We start from the raw sequence: 18,935 nt of genomic DNA on the forward strand, positions 1-18,935 counted from the left end.
CACCGCTAGTTTGAGCCAAACAATCATGTTTTAATTAAAGTAGCCAAATGTTCCACAAATATTGTCTTACTAATTTGAAAAATTACATTCTTGGTAAGATGTTAATTAGATTATCAATAAGTTGAAAAAATATGCCAACATATCTATGAAATTGTTTCTTAAACAAAGAAACTTTTTTCGACATTTTTATTCTTTTATATTGAGCTTAAATGCACTCAATTATTTGTTAGAAAAAATGTCAATAGCCCCTTAATTTCGATTGGAGCCAATACCCCCACTTTATATCTTTTTATAAAGCATTATATAATATTTTTTTTGTTTAAAGAGACTAATGTAGACCATGAGCACCATGTAGAGTTACGGCTCTTTTATAAAGTAGCGGGTAAAATGAAAATAAAAAGGGGGGGGGGGCGTGGTTTGTCCACAAGTTGAATATAGGGATTTTTCTCTAAAAAGTTTCGAACATTTTTTATAAGAAACTTGGCAAACTAGATAGCTATAAACAAGGATAAAATTATTCATAGAAAAATTGTTAAAGATATCTAGTCAATGAGTTGAGACATTTATATTAGATTAGATTTATTAAAAACATACCCTAAAAAAACAATTATAAAATTTCCTAAATATGGTGATCCATCGTCTCATAGTTTTTTTTAGATCTAAATGGACATACACACTGACAGAACTATAGATGCTATTGCATATTAACTTAACGTTACACATATCTGACAAAGTATCAGTAGATACCATTTTTTTTTTATATACGCCAAGCTGCATGTTTAGAAAGTTTGATAAAAGGAAAACTCAGCTGATAAACCAGATAATTGCACTATTTTCCTTTTCCCTATATTAATGTATTTGCATAATATTCAACATTACACGATAACTTGATTAATATTAGTTGGGTACATGTGGGACTTCTTTGTATTGGGATAGCTTGAATATTTTTTCCTCCAATGATAATGTATTTAACATTACAGGATAACTAACTTGATTATTAATAATTGATTAGTACGTTTCTAGATTACTATGTATTTGTAAAGATAGATTTGTGAATTACTAATGAATATTACGAAAAATCCGAAAATGAAAACTGTTAATCTATAACCCATTAATTTTTTCATTTAAAGTTGTACTCCTTTATTCCTTAATATAAAACAATTTGATCATCCTTAATCTATGATACCGTAGTACACTAACCGTATCTATTACCGAATAATAACGTATAAAATATCAAAACACACTGAACCATTCTTGTACCCTGATAAACAATATGTCAATAAAATACATTATGCCTATTCTCGGAGATAGGAATTACCAGGGAGGAAGGGGACAATACAGGTATAGCGATCCTTCTTTTACTACAAAATTTATCAGCTATCAAAGACAGAATTTTAACTTCATATAGAGAATTAGAGAAATACTATTTTATTTCTGCTATTGTTGTATACCTGTATTCCTGTGAATAACTAGGAAATATTAGATGCATTCATCTATTATTCCCTTTTATATATCACGCTAATATTCTCTCTTTATCCAGGGATCTCAAGGGATAAGATATTTGATGGTAAATTAAAGCACATGTCCAAACATTATTACCCTTCTTTAAATTAAAAGTTTGAAAATTAAAGTACCCAAAGTTTTAAATTCCAACGAATCGGAGAGCTTATTTATATAACTTTGGGTATCAACATTATTTACAGTGCTATGTCCTTTCTTCCCTGTTTTATTTTATCTCAGTCTATCTACATATATATGTACACATCTGGTAAAAACTATAGTATGACAAGATAGTAAGCAAAAACTATAATATTATTAGTTCTCTGAACTTTATATGATTAATTTTGATTAGATATTGGTCAGTTTTCTAAAATTTGTGATGGAAAAGGTTTAACTTTTGTGCGGTTATTGTAGAGCACATAAGAGAGTAGATAATTACATTATAATAGTAAGGTTTTTTGTGTCAGAAGCAAAAAATCTCGGAAAATTCTTTTTAAAATTGGTTGAACTTTACAGGGAAGCCTTATGTCTTGTAGTGATTTTAGGCTATATTTCTTACCCCAACCGACGTCCCTTTTGAGGCCAGGGGCGAAGCTAGTGGTTATTTATAAAACATTAAAAGGTTAATAGTAGAATTTTAGGAATGAATGTTAGGACAATAGCTGATAATTTGTTATTTTCCTAACGTAGTATTTGTAAAAATCTGCCTTTGACAACTGGTAAATTTTGTGGGATATTATGGTTGTTGATTCATTAATGTTAGACATTACGTTGTATTATCTGGCCACAACAATATTCTTTGGTTTCTAAGATCTTAAAGGACACACACACATACATCCTGCTACTTAAGTATACATACAGCTAGCTAGGATAACATTTGCTAAAATAATTTTGTATTAAGACAATATACAAAAGAATAAAATAAATAAATGTGATAACATGATTGGTTAATCCCCTGCTAGTCCTCATGTTGGATTTGTAATTCTCCTCCCAAGGATAAAGGGGTAGGGCAATCTCTAATAAATTAATAGATTAAACTATTTCTCAAGTTTTTCAACCCTATTATCCCATTATGTAAAGAACTAAAGATTTTTTTGTCTGAAGCTTAAGATTACATAAACTACTAAAATGATTTTCTTTATCCTTTTTAGGGAAGCAGCATATAAGTTCTGAGATGTTTTTAGGCCAATTTATTTCCAGATTTAAGCCTTGGGATAGTTTTAGACTAAAAATCATGTAAAATACCTTTTGAGATTAAATTGAATGGCTAGAATTAATATAACAAATAAATTTGTTGGTTAAATTTGGGAAGATATTTTTATCTTTCATTAATCATTCCCTAAAACCATGACACTGCAAATATTCCTTTGGATCATATTGTAATCCCCAACTTAGTGTCAATGTGAATCTTTTTATTCATTTCAAACAAATACTATTGTATGTGTTATTTTAATTTTTAGAAATTATAAGACAATTAACTATACGGTCATCATTTTGATGATTATGAACAAGTAAAAACATACTTAGGTTATATTTAAGCTTTGCTGTTTCGATCTATTTGTTTATTTTGCAAGAACACTTTATGTAATCCTTTCTTGTAATCCTTCATTTCTGAACAATTAAAGTTCCCGGTGTCCACTTAATTCCACACGTGCATGTAAAACAATATAAAATCATCAGAACCACAAATGGATATATTATAACTTGGATGTTACACCTGATTTTCATGTTCACTAATAAAGTGTATCTCGCAGCGAGCTACGATAACTGTACATCACCCTTCTCTCTCCTACTGAATGAATGAACTGACTATTTAAAAAGTTTCATGTTAGCAACCGAAATTAACGTAAATTTTTCCTTTGACATAATATCCACGTATGTTTATATCCATTGAATACATTTTATTACCACAGCCCTTTGCCTAACTTTCTCTCATCCTTCACAATTCGCTCTGATATATTTGCCATCGCGAATGTATGAATAAATTAAGCATGTAATAATATAGGGTAGTGATCGCACATGATCCCATGATCTTACTTACTCATAAATAAACGTAAACACATCAATACAATGGAAATGCCAAATAAATAAACACTAGTGGCTGCTCCAATAGCCTCTCAAATTTTTGAAAATTTATTTTTGTATTTTTAATGAAATATTTAGGGGAGGGACAAAAAACTCCCCCCAATTTTCAACAAGATGAATTTTTCTAAAAATTGGTTCAGTCTTACTTAAAACAGGTATGTATTTGTGAAACCTATATGTATAAGAAGAAAAAATAGTTTGCAGTATGGTTTAGAAACTGATTAATAGCCGGTGAATTAGAATTAGAATTTATCAGCAATACTGAAAAATTATGTATGGCATCGTGTTACATATAGTTTTCCACGAATACTGAAATAAAAATTTAAAAAAATAATATTAGTTTTAATCATTTTTCATTTTAATATCCGCAGAAAGCTGTCTATAATACGATGCGATAAATAACTAATCTTTCCCTCAATTGTTACTTTTATTTTCCGATTAAAATCACATCTTTTATTGATCTATGTTTGGTTTTGCTCTTTTACCAAGTGAAAAAAACAAGACTATTAAAATAATGCCCTAGGAGAAAGCGCGTTATTTTTTTTTATCATTCTCTTTTAATACCAGTTTTGTTAGCCTAGGCCTTGGGGTCTAACAAAACTTGTTTAAATCTTATAATTTTTAATTTTATTATCTGTGGAAAGTTGTCTTTAATACGATGCGTTTAATAACCAATTTTGTATTCTATGTCAGCTTTTATGAAATGAAATTGAGACAAGCATTGAAATTCTGTGCAATTCAATGCTTCCAGATCTAACATAGCGTGATCTATGAACAACTTTTAAACTTAAGATTGTGACATATGTTATAATGATCTAATTAAACGAGGTCAATGATTGATGCAAATATAATCTAATACAACAATCTTTTTTTTTGCCAAAATGGTGTTTTATCAAAAAAAAAAGTTTCTTATTTAATAATAAATTCATGCATACTTAACATTATACAAATAAAAGATTAATACAAAGCGTCAAATGGTAATTGTAAAATTGTTTAAATTCTAGCATTAAGGTTTTAGGCTATTTTGCCGAAATATCTTCCCTTGATGCATAATAGTAGATAATGCTTTGATGCTTTGGTAATAATTCTTTATATTGTTGCTTTGTAAGAAATATGGAAACACCTTTTAAGCTAAGCTACCATGTGTGTGTTCTTATTCCAATATTGATCTTTGAATGGGATGGACATTCACCCCCTACCCGTCGAAATCCCCCTACAACCCCACCCCCTCGACATAATTCTCTTTTAATTTTTCCCCTACGGGGCCCGATTCTCTAAACATCCATTTTTATATAGAACTAGTATATTTGCCTCTGGCATATTGAAAGCTTTGCATTCGAATTGATAGGGAGGGGGAAGAAATATAGCCTAAAACTAAACCCTTTTCTCTAACTCATTATTTAATTTTATTTCCATTACAGTAAGAACATGGATAAGAACCGGTTCTCAGGCATGCTGAAAAATCATGCATAGAAGCTCGCGGCTAACAAAACTGGTTGTAATCTTTTAAATTATTATTTTAATATCCGCGGATAATACGATGCGATATAAATATTTTTATATTAGGATCTAAGATTAATATTTCTTAACTATAAGCATTAAACTTCTTTTATAATAATTCATTTCAACATAAAGTGCATAAAAGTAATAATTTTTGATTATATAGAATCAGTGCGTATAGTCTTATTATTTTTTAATTCCCTGTCTAAAATAAAAAAAGAATTGAAGAATCTTCCTTTATCTGTGATCAATAGTAATTCATGAATATGAATAGACTTGTAGGGATATAGGGATAGTCAATTTAGAATAGACAAATCTTCCCCTTGCATTTAAAAAGATACAATTTCGTCTTTGTTTGAGTGGTAATAGTAAAGCTTCTAACCCCCCACCCCCCTTCTTCAAGAAAAGAAGGTATTTTGGTTAAATTAAAAGAATATTTTATAGAGGATAATTTTTTCTTCAATTTATATCTCCCTGCATCCTCAGAATAGACTTGGAATGATGTAATTTCCTCAATACTTTTCCCCCATTAGTTTTCCAACACGCATAGCGTGTTCAACAATGCTCAAATCCCTTAATTTGCTTCTGACTGTAGACTCCTAGAACAGCTACTATATAATAGATGTTTGCCCGTAAGTCTATCAGTTTATAGTTTTTCTATCCGATGACAAAGACATGTTTCCGTTTTTTAGCCTCTACAATATCTACGCAGTCTAGACTTTATAAAGTAATAGTTTATCAGTATAACATTTGTGCTTCCAATGAACATAAAATATGCGTGGATATTATAACAGGGGAAAATTTTTCGTCAATTTAGTTTGCTATTATGGTACTCATTTATAAGTCATCGTTCATCTAGCTTGAGAGGAGGGGATGGGGGTAAATGGGGTGTATGGGGGTATAATTATTTTAGCCTGCTGCGAGTTTTACTTATAAGAGAACATTAAAACTTAGTGTAACATCCAAGTAATAATATATCCATTGTGCTTGCTTCAGAATAATGTTTATGGATATAATTATTCTTGTTTGTAAGTGCCCCCTTTTTCGTGTATTAGTTATTCAGACTTCTAAAACCTGACATATCGTTTTGTCTTTTGCTCCCTAGGTATACATGTAATTTGTCTTTTGTTCACAGAGGGATAAGACAATGGAAGATAATTAATCTAATCCCTTTTCTTCCTCTCAAAGATTGTTAAATACTTCAAGAAGAATATTTTATTGGATAATTGGATGAAGATTAATTTAACGTTGATTATTTTATGACTTCAATACGAATTAAACAATTTTATTATAATGTTGTTAAAAACTTATTATAAAAAAAGTTCATATGATAAAGGTTAAACGTCTAAAATTCTATTTTTCTTATTGATCTTTTTAAATTTACATAAATTTAGCAATTTTAAAGGTTTAGAACTATAAAAAGTTAAGCTTGAAATCAATAGAATTAAGTTTATAAAATAATAGGATTAATTATATTATGATGATATACTATTGATTTTAAAATAGCATTTACTTTTGTAAGTTTAATCATATACTTAATGTTTATACATTTGTTCTTTAAGATCTCATAAATGGCTGTCTTAATAGAAACTTTGTATTGAATATGCCATATTTCTGGGAATTTCTTAACCTTATATGTAGATGATTCATATAAGTATAAGTTTAATTGATTTGATTGCTAATTGATTTTTTAAAATCCGACTAAATTTTTTTATTAAAAATATCTTCAGTTGCCATATAACTGCACCTACAACCATAAACTACCACAGTAGTACCTATAAAACTACCCTAAACTACCGTACCACCTTACTACTGCTATGTGTCGTTTCTGATAAGAAATCTTTGCATTTTTTAAGCACTTTAACTCGAGTTAACGTCCATTAAAACTGCATAAGGTGCTACAATTTTTTAATGTTAGATGAATTTTACTGGTTGTTCAATCCGTAGTATTTTTTGACGTCTCTAATAAGTACGTTCAAGTAACTTAATTGGTTTTTTAACATATGTTAAAAGGTCTGTGTAGCTGGGTTTAGTGCCCTAGAAAAATGGGGATAGATGTCACAACTTTTGGCCTACCTATTCTATTGACACCATAGTAGAGGGACAGAGAAAGGGAAGGGGGAAAGAAAATCCCTAGAATAGAGATTGGGTATAGGGTATTTCCTGACTTCAGTAGAATGGGTAGGCCAAAAGCAGTGACATCTATTCCCATTTGCACTATAGACAGCTACGTTTTAATATAATATGATAGAGCACTTCTTACTTCTTTATACAAAAAAATCACGCATGAACGGAAAAAGCCTAAAAACTATCCTTAATTATAAAAAATACATTAAGAAATGATGGTGTGTTGAAAAAAAATATTTTTTTCCAACAATTGAAAGAGATTTTTATATTTTTCTTATCGTCTATGGTGAAGCCATGGCTGCCAACACAAAAATGTTAAAACCGTATTTTTGTTCTCATTTCAACAATTTCCAGAGTTGACATGAGTTTCATACCTTAAACTTTTCCTTTAAACTTGCTTGGCAATCGAAAACCTTTAAATCAACACATTTATTAATGTGTAGGAGTACAGCTCTTCACAAGTCATTTTTACCTGGAGGTCGATTGTGGAAAAACCCCTGCCTAATATCAAATTTTTTTTTCATAAATGGAATAGTCTATACTTGGGTAAAATATGGTATCAATTCTAGATTGGAGACGTTATTCTAACTAGTTCTATAACTGAATAATCTTTTTCTAAAAATCTAGCTTCCTTTCTTTGAACTTCTTTGTACTTTTTTTTCTTGTCAAAATGATAAAATGATTTAACAAATAGCTGTTTAGGCCTTCCTAAACGAAGATCTAATGATTGTGATGAATATAAGCATCCATGATATGCTTCACAGCTCAATATGTATAAGGTATAGTAAATATTACAAATCTTAAACGGCAACCATGATTTTACATCAATTTCTTTTTAATCTTAAGGGCTTTGCTTAAATGGATGTTGTCATCCTTTTAACTTTTAACAGTCGTGCCCCTTGCCGTACCTTAATTGGTCGGGGGGGGGGGGGTGGGCGTTGAACGCCCCCCCCCCCTATTATCTCAGTTCCTATTAGAGTTAGAGGGGTAATTTTGGTTGTGAAAGTCCCCTGTTTGATAATGAATTTTCGACCTTTTATAAGTCAAAGTCAATTTTAGCTTCCTTCACCCTTTTATTTAACAACCTTTATTTTTAGGTCCTTTTTTACTTAAAAATTTCAAACGGCTGTAATTTTCTTATTTTTGAAGCCAGAAGAACATTTTTTTCTAGGAAATGTTTTTCTTTATGTAAAATTTTATATTAGAAATATCAAAACATAAATTTCAGCGGTCGCAGCTGTTTTTTGCAGCTGCCAGCCGCTGCAGTCGGCGGTCGGCGGAAACGGTGGCGGATCTTTATGAAATTTTAATACGTTAGACATGTAAGAAAAGCCTAAGTTTAAAATTTGACGTCTCTAAGTCAAAAATTGCGGCCACAGGAGTTTTTTTAAAGATTTATGGAGACCTGGAGGATCAGAGCCTGCAGGATCATACCGTTCAACGCCCCCCCCCCCCCCCCAACCGTTAAGGGTTAAATAAAAATTAACAATGTATTATTTTTTAGTAGCAATGTCTGTCCGTCTTTTAGAGACAAAAAGGGGGAAACATCATTTTCTCAGCTCCTATAAAAGATAGAGGGCTGAAACTTCTCGTAAACATTCAATCAATATGGAGCATAATTAAGTATAAAACATCCATAGCAGTCGGACTGCTGTTAAGCCGCTTATATTTTTCACAACTAATTTTCTCAATGTATTATTTCTTTTAGTAGCAAAGCTGCTCTAAAATTTGAAATGTCCATCTGTTAGTCCGTCTGTTAGAGACAAAACGGGGGTGGGGGGGGGGGGTTGAAATCGTGATTTTTCAGCTCCTGTAAAAGATAGAAGGCTGAAAATTCTTGTAGCTATTCACATAAATATGGAGCATAATTAAGTAGAACACATCCGTAGCGGTCAGACTGCTCTTTCTTTTCTTTCTTGTGATAACAGATAATCATCTCTATAACTCACTTTGTCCGTTTGTCTATTTCAGAATAGATTTTGTGCTTCACTACTTATGGATGTTGTGAACCTTGTTTTTTCATTTAACAATATAGTGTCAAAATTCAGTATTTGTAAGTGGATTTGTAATTTAAAACATTTAGAATGACTTTTAGTCTTTATCAAACTTAAAAAAGGGGAAGGGGGTTGTACACTTTCACAGTAACAGTGCGCTCTGAGGCCCATATTCAAGATAGAGCTCTGAATTATAATACTATGGGTCAGTCTATAAATATTCTGCAAAACTTTTAATTTTTGTTTGGTTTGGCGGTTTGGCGGCTGACCACTGGTGCAATTATTCAGCTAAACTTGTAAAATTGAACATGCAATCTTGTTTTTTTTTTGGGGGGGGGGGGGTTGTTTTGGTTAATTATGAGAAAATATATCAACAGTAACAAAAAACTGTTGAGCTTCAAACTACCAGCCGCTGGCTGTGGCTATTAATAAATATTACAACAATTTTGCAGCTCAGCACTTTTTCGTTACTGTTGATATATTTTCTCATAATTAACTAAAACACACCCTATGGTTTAAACAAAATTAATTTTAAAGTAGCTTCGCTACTGTAAAGTTGTTTTCATGCATAATGTATTTTTTTGTGTCCCATTTATGTAGGTTAAACAGGAAGGGATAATTCATCTGCCAAGAGGTAATAAGGGAAGATTTAGCCAAACTCCCTGGATATCCTTTTTATCTAAATTACCTCATATATTTAAGACTATTTGTTAAAACATTTTATCATTTTGAAAAGAAAAAAAAGTACAAAGAAGTGCAAAGAAAGAAAGCTAAATTTTTGAAAACAGATTAATCAGTTATAGAACTAGTTTGAATAACTTCTCCAATCTAGAATTGATACCATATTTTACCCAAGTAGAGACTATTCCATTTATGAAAAAAAAATTTGATATTAGGCAGGGGTTTTTCCACAATCGACCTCCAGGTAAAAATGACTTGTGAAGAGCTGTACTCTTACACATTAATAAATGTGTTGATTTAAAGGTTTTCGATTTTCAAGCAAGTTTAAAGGAAGATATTAAGGTATTACTCATGTTTTAACTCTGAAAATTATGCGTTTTAGAACAAAATTAGTATCTCCTCTTCAATGTGTTAAAATTGATGGCGTTGCTAAAGTCAAAACGAAAAAAAATAATTTTGTATTATTTAATGACTAAATGAATTTTTTTTTGAAAGACTATCAATTGTTTATGTATGTTGAACAATTTAGGATGGTTTTTAGGCATTAAAAAATATTTCGTGAGTTGTATAATATTCCAGTCAATTTTGTCTCGATATTAATCAGTTATAGCTTTGCTACTTCTGGACATAATCATTCTTTGTAATTGACAGATTTTAAAAAAATTGTGACACGTCCGATGTGTCTATCCTACGACACACTTAATGCCCATATTTGATGTGTAAAAAATATGCAGGGTCAAACGTGCACAAAAAAAGTCTGCATTTTTTATACACCTTGGCAAGGTGGGGATTTAATTCTAAAAAAAATGAATTGCAAGTAGCAAAAAAATTATTTCTTTTTTTGTAAAATTACTACTCAAAAAACAAACAATCTTAAAAATTAATTATTCTTTTCTTTGATGGATTTTTTATATGATAATTAGTTTCTCCTGTTTTATAGCCAAGACATTTACCTACCCCATTCACTTGCAATTATGTTAATAGAAAAAGGTTCTTTTTTTCAGTGTCAACCCTTAAGCCATACAACTATTTGTACACTAAACATTTAGCAAAAACAAATTAGACTGTTAAATTTTGGCTATGATGTAGCCACACTCGTCGCGTAAAAAATGAGTGATGGTGCACACATGAACGCATATTCCACATTAGTCTAAAAGTGGATAAATTTTGATTATCCGCAAAATAATTGTAAACTACAATTACAAAAAGTTTCTTGCTGAGTTGAAAGTATTTTATCGGATATTTTATTCAGCTAAAATGTTAAATTCATTAATTTAATGACTAAATCTGCCAAAAATGTTCTTTTTCAACTGATTTTCTTTGCTTGGTTAGTCAAATAATTTTGTCCTATCAAAATGTTTATTTTAATTGTAACCCCAAGTGTGGCTAATCTGAGGAAAAAACAAGGTTCATTGCAATTGTTATGTTTGGGGGTTAAGGAAGGGTTAGGGTGGGTTATGATCCTGTGGGGTTAAATTCCATGTCGCGAGGCATACAAGCATATTTATATTTTAATTCATACTTAAATCATTTTAGATTATTATTTTAAATAAGTTACTTAAGCAAATTGAATCATTTTAAAGACACATTATTACTGTAATTTTTTAATTGCCCTTACTGCTGGGTCCATGTTCAATATGAAAGCATTGTATTGCCAATTTCCATTGCCTATGTCGACATCATAGTTTTTAATCTAAGTGACAACAGTTAACATAGAAGTTATATTATAATGGAAATATTTACGCGAAAATTAGGCATTTCTAAATAAAAACGTTAAAGCTCTTGTACATAAATATTAAGTGTTTTTATCTACCCTATAACGCTATTCTAATAAGTATTTGAAGTTGATAATGCAAACAGACAGAAAGACAATATATTTTTTTTCTGATACTCCATATACTAGACAGAGGTAGAGGGTAAGGTACGGCTAATCAGAACATAAATTCGGGAAATAAACAATTATTTCCCCCATTTCAGGGACAAGAGGAAATGTAAGATTGGAAAAAATACTTAAATTTCAAATTATTTCGAAAAAAAATAATGTTTGCAAACTTTAATTGGAAAAAAACTCACTGTTTAAGTTACTAGAAAAACTGTACCGACTCAAATTTAGGCTTAAAATATTATTGTAATATACATATTCCCTTCTTCCTGTAGATCCCCTACTTGAAATGTGTAAAAACACTAGAAAATTGTAATATCAGCATTTTCAACTGTAGAAAAGGTTAATTAGCAATGTTAACATTTGTAAATAGTCTTATTATCATTCTTTCTATAAAAGTAACAGGATGTTTATCTGTCTGTATGTGTGGGTGTAGTTAAGGATCTCGCAAACCGCTAAATGGATATGCTCTTTCTTTACAGTTAAGCTTTGAATAGGTCCGAGTTATAACGATTTTGAAAGAAGGATTTTTTAATCGTTTTCCTTCCAAAATTCGACTTCTCCTTTCTAGTATTAAGGTAAATAGACAGATAGGTAATAATATTAAAAACTAATTTGACAAAATAAACGACCCAATAAATTTCTAATATTAGAATAACAAGAACAATTAAGTCAAGCAAAAGCGCAGCAATAACGAGCTAACTACATAATTGGCGATAAAGTACATTTAGGTTAGTTATGATGGGTTTGTTGTATAGGTCATAAGCAAATAATGCAATAAAATGTTTAAAGATACGTCCTTAACAACGTTTTATGATAAACTACAGACATACCCCTGTAGTAAAGTAGCTGTACAACAAACATAAAACAACTTTAACTGTAAGTATTAATAACGATAAAATTTAATGTTACATTTTTTGTCAAGTCCTCGACCATTCATTGTTTGAAGTATAGCTACTCTATAATTATATTACTTCTATTAATCTGCAAAAGATTTTTGCTGTGTTACTATTCCTTGCTATAATCTCTATTGTCCTCGTATTCATATAAATTTTGCTGTGTTACTATTCCTTGCTATAATCTCTATTGTCCTCGTATTCATATATATTTTTGCTTTGTTACTATTCCTTGCTATAAACTCTATTGTCCTCATATTAATAAAGATTTTTGCTGTGTTACTATTCCTTGCTATAATCACTATTGTCCTCATATTCATAAAGATTTTTGCTGTGTTACTATTCCTTGCTATAATCTCTATTGTCCTCGTATTCATGTATATTTTTGCTTTGTTACTATTCCTTGCTATAATCAATATTGTCCCCATTTTCATATAGATTTTTGTAGTGTTACCATTCCTTGCTATAAACTCTATTAGCCGCGTATTCAATTCATATTGATTTTTGCCTGGGAATAAAGTTGACAGCGCCGGAAATTGGCAGTTAAGCTTTCATTAGCTTTGGCTAGCGTGCTTGGTTTCAAGGATTATCTACATACAGTAGAAAACTGACAGTTAAGAATTTATTACTTTGGCTAGCGTGCTTGGTTTCAAGGAATATGTACATAAAGTAGGAAATTTGTCGTTAGGCTTTAATTAGCTTTGGCTAGCATGCTTGGTTTTAAGGAATGTGTACATAAAGTAAGAAACTAGTAGTTAAGCTATTATTAGCTTTGGCTAGCATGCTTGGTTTCAAGGATTATGTATATAAAGTAAGAAAATAGTAGTTTCGCTTTCATTAGATTTTGTTTCAAGGATATTATACTAAAAATCTGAAAATAAAAAAATCAAGAATAAAAGAAAAAACTATGCCATAAGACCATAAAGCATTTTTGCATGTTTTTTGATTTATTTGATTTTTTTCCTACTTTAGATAAAATTCTCCATGGAAAAGTTATAATTAAATTTGTATAAAGAATGAATATGGGAATAAAACAAAGATTTTTGTAAAAATCACAAAATCTTTTTTCTTTTAACCGGATGTAAACCGGTTTTAAACTGTGCAGAATAACAATATTTTAGATGGTTTCATAGAAATTAATTACAAATAAAATAACATAGAACATTTTCATGAACTTTAAAAAAGTATTCTTTAAAACAAGGTTATGGCTGTTTTTTTCAACTTTTCATATTGTAATTATGGAATTGCAACGATTAGTGGATAAGAAATCATTACTTGTATTAAATTAAAAGAATAATTTTATTGCTATGAAATTTACATGTTTACAACGGACATAATAAATATAGAGATGTTACGCTTTTCAGAATATACCTAATCGTAACGGGAGTCTACATTCATGATTCATTTTTGCAAGCTACAAAGCGCAGTAATGCCGTAATGAAGTATAGACAACATGCTCTAAGATAGAAAAAACTTGCTTTATAGTTTTTTTTATCTCAAACTGATGTACAACACACATTTATTTTGAAGCCATTTTTAAAACTATTTAAAAGTTTCTAGAGAATATGTAAATATGTTGGTTTACAACTTTAGATCAGGAAGTAAAGGGAATAAAATAACAAAAGATGTCATACTTCACAGAAGCCCTGTAATGGTTTTAAGCCATTTTATTATCAAATTAAAGTTTTCGGTTGATTTTAAGCTGTTTTCTAGCCCCTGACTCCGTCAGAGCTCCTAGATGCTAGTGGCGTAACCACTAGTTAGATAAATGTAAATTGTTCGAACTGAGACTGTTTTTAAATAATCTTGTTAAATAAAAGCAAATATTTTTTCCTTAGTTGTCATATACCATACATCTATGAGTGTTTATATAAACTTTATAAAAACATACAGAATACATGTTCGAGGTTTATGAGGCTTTGATAACATGTATGTTATATATGTTTTTACATGGTTTATAGACCGTTTGATGTTATGTAATTCAAATTTTCTTTGAAATTATGAACTTGGAATCTTTTTATTTGTTATGGGTGGTTTTTAGTTGGTAAGGGGAAGGGTAGGTTAATTCATTTTAGCCAAAATATTTGCAAAAAGGTTTGCTGTAATTATAAAAAACTGTTGAAAGTTTGAATTTTACTATAAAGTGAAAATGTGCAATCTGATAACAAACTATAAAGTAGGGAGAAAATAGGAAGTCGATCAACATGTCATACTTCACCATGCGCATTCAGATAATTAAAAACTATTTAATTATAAACAAGAATTACAACATCCATTAAAGCGAAGCTCAAAAAAACAAAAACATTAGCAAATATACAAAAAATAATTCTTAGAATTCAATAAAAATTAGACGTTAATTTGACATAATTATAGGATTAATAGTGTAAGTATACATTTTGGCCTAATCCTAATTAAACGAACATAGTAATGTTTATAAATTCAAATTTAATTATTAACTTATTTTTTTAGGTAAGTTTAAATCAAAAGGTGATGTTTATAAATCAATATTCCTAAAATAGGTTAGTATACAACATTTAAGTAATAATAACGAAAGAAAAATGGTTGGCAAAAATGTTTCTTTTCTTGTAGTAAATTCGTGTATGATGAATGATGATGTACCTATCAGCAACCGACAAGTGTAAATTGTAGAGAACCTTTAAAATGAAAAATAATTTCCTGTAAAAGTAAAATATAGCTGTTTAATTATAGAGCATTTTTTTGATGATTGACAGTTTTATGAAGCAATTAATTTAGAATTTCTATATTTTATGATGGTAAACTGGTATTTTAAGTAAGTTTTCTGTTTTGCCCTTGATATAAGATATTCTCTGAAGATTAGAAAGGGGGGATTATGTGCAAATTTGTTAAAAAAACTTTAAAAAACTAGTACCAATTCAGAGATTAACTGAAACATTTGAGATCTTAAATCAAGACACTTTCATTAAACCATTAAACTAAACCCAGAACCACTTCATTATGCAATCTACATTTTCCTGGATATTTTGTCTACGGTAGTTCATAAGTGTACAGCTTTACAGTACATTGTTTCTATTTGTTAAAGCAACACGTATGATAAAAGAAAAAGATTCTGTTTAAAGTAAAATGCTTATATTTCAATCAAAATCTAAATTTTTTTATTTTTTACCGATCCACTTCATTATGCAAATCAAAAGAAAATCAATGGGAAAACGTTTGTTTTGCACTTTACTCAACTTTTAAAAAAATATTCTGATAAAATAACAATTTTTTAAGGGATTTATGCATTAATTATAATGAAAAACAGTTTAAGGTAGATTTAAATGATTTTTCTAAATAAGAAATAATTGAAAAAAGGAAATTCTATCCCTATCACTTTAGAGGACAGCTGCTGACCCCCAGTCTTATGGATGAAGCTAAATACATGTTAAAGATAAAAATTACCCTGAAAAGTATACAAAAATGTTGTTTGATGTGTTAAAAAAATCCATTTTAAAATCTTGATTTTGAGGATGATGGCCTTTAAGATGCTCTTACTGGTGGTGAAGGTGAGCTAAATGTTATCTAATTACATGACCATTACAACAACTTGTCTATTAACCTATGTACCATTTTTTGTAGTCATATCAGCCTCCAGTGGAGCCTCTCTACATGAAATATAACCATTATCTAAAAACTACATTATTTACTTTATGAATTTTAGTAATTAAAATTGCAATTTATTTCTTTTTTAATATTGCTTGGCTGGAGGCTGCTATGACTACAAAAAATGGACCATAGTTCAATATATAAGTTTTCATCATGGGCATGCACTTTGACAACATTTAGCTCACCATCACCACCAGTAAGAGCATCTTAAAGGCCATCATCCTCAAAATCAAGATTTTAAAATGGATTTTTTTTACCCATCAAAAACATTTTTGTATACTTTTCAGGCTAATTTTTATTTTTAACATGTATTTAGATTCATCCATAAGACTGGGGGTCGGTAGCTGTCCTCTAAAGTGATAGGGATAGAATTTCTTTTTTTCAATTATTTCTTATTTAGAAAAATCATTAAAATCTACCTTAAACTGTTTTTCATTATAATTAATGCATAAATCCCATAAAAAATTGTTATTTTATCAGAATTGATTTTTAAAAGAAGAGAAAAGGGCAAAACAAACGTTTTCCCATTGATTTTATTTTGATTTGCATAATGAAGTGGATCGGTAAAAAATACAAAAATATAGATTTTGATTGAAATATAAGCATTTTACTTTAAACAGAATCTTTTTCTTTTATCATACGTGTTGCTTTAACAAATAGAAACAATGTCCTGTAAAGCTGTACACTTTTGGACTACCGTAGACAAAATATCCAGGAAAATGTAGATTGCATAATGAAGTGGTTCTGGGTTTATTACTTTTATTTGACAACTATTTATGAAAAACCATAAAAATAAGATGGTGGGTTATTTACTCCCGAGAGGTATATGGCAAAGCCACTAGCAATAAACTGCAGAACTGATTAGGGTTTAGGTTGTTTATTGTTATAGTTATTTTAATTGTATATTATATTTTTTTGATTTTATGACTTTTTTTTGTTTAATTTTTATGCCCAAATAAATATGTTTATGTTTTATGTTATGTTTAAAAAATGTATGAAATGCTTTATTTGAGTGAGAGGAAAGTGATTAAAAAGAGGAAATACTAGGATCCATAAAACCACCATGAACAGGGATATTGCAACTCAAGAATATCTTCCAACTTTTCCACAATAAAAAATCTTTTATAACAAACACAGTCTATGCTATATAGTTATGTATTTAAGATACTTTTCTCAAAAAAAACCTAATGTGATGACAGAAAAGTATCCTGCAAATACTTTTTCTTCAGATGTTATTTCCCTGTCCCTGAAAACCGCATTTGTTTATGCAGTATGCAACTGGAGTGCAGCTACTATATTACTAACTATCATGAATTCAAAGAAAATCATGCCAATAGATTACAAGGCTACTTATTAATACGTGGATATTGTGACAGGGAATTATTTTTCGTCAATTTTGGTTGCTTATATAGTCCTCAGATATATATGAATACTTTCTTTCATGGTCAGTGGAGAGGATTTGGTAAAGTTATTAGGCTTCTATGTATATATAAAGGACATTTCTATATACCCGTCTGTCTGTCGGACCACTAATGAGATGAAATGACTGTAAAGCAATGATTGATTGAAAATAATCTTCATCAAAGTTTTTTCTTAAAATTTGGTATGAACCTATTATTGGTTAATAAATTATCTTTTTCTACATAAATATTTCTACATACTTCTATATTTAATTGTAAGTGAAATAAGTTTTAGATCAGGCTAACGTGTTGCAGAATAACAATGTTGAAAGCCAACTTTTTTGAAGGTCTAAATGATTGATAGGTAGAGTAATTTTTAAAAAAGTCCATTGAAAAAAAAACAGAAGTTAGTAGTTTTAAATGTTTTGCACAATTTTTGAAACCATTCCTTTTTAAAGTACTTTTTTGTCATTCATGATAAAGTTATATCGCTGATTGTTAAGATGTAAAAAGCCTACAAGATAATGTTTAGTTAAGCTGTATGCATATTTTATCATGCTGTAAAAGTTTAGCTGTGTAAATCCCACTTTTTCTGCATCGCACATGCAAAAAAAGTTTTTGCTTTATATATGCAAACCTTCACACAAAACATCTTCCCAATAAAAATAGCTAAAAAAACTCTAAAAAGACTTGTCCTTTATTGAAGAAAAGGAGCATTAAAGTGCGCATTAATATATATCATTTTTTTGTTGACTCGATGCTTTAGTATGATTAAGATTAACCAATTACCATTAACTTAATAACAGTAACGTAACTTCTCTAGAACTAGATTTTTGCAGTTATGTCCATAGGTTGTATTGCCGAAATACCTATAAAGTTAACATGCAAGTGCAAATAGGTCTTTTAGAAATATTTCTAAGCTTTATACAGCAACATAAATAAGATACTTTCCAAGGATGGAGGGGACATTATTCTTATTCGTTGGCTCAAAAAGTTTTGATTTAGCAATGATGACATTGCCTATAAAAATTGATTTCAATTAAAATTTTTCTTACCACTTGCGGCTGCGCCCCTAGCATTAAGGAGCTTATTATTGGAATGTGTAGGGAAAGGAATTAAATGGCCTGAAACCACCCTTAGATTAAAAAAAAAATTAGATAGCCTACAACCATCCTAAGACCAATGTAAAGATCTTCTGAAATGGAGAACTCAATCGGTTAAATTTTAATTTAAGCTATAAACAAAA

This window comes from Acartia tonsa, chromosome 3 (genome assembly GCF_053477335.1).
Source record: "Acartia tonsa isolate MP-2025a chromosome 3, ASM5347733v1, whole genome shotgun sequence".
Lineage (NCBI taxonomy): Eukaryota > Metazoa > Arthropoda > Copepoda > Calanoida > Acartiidae > Acartia > Acartia tonsa.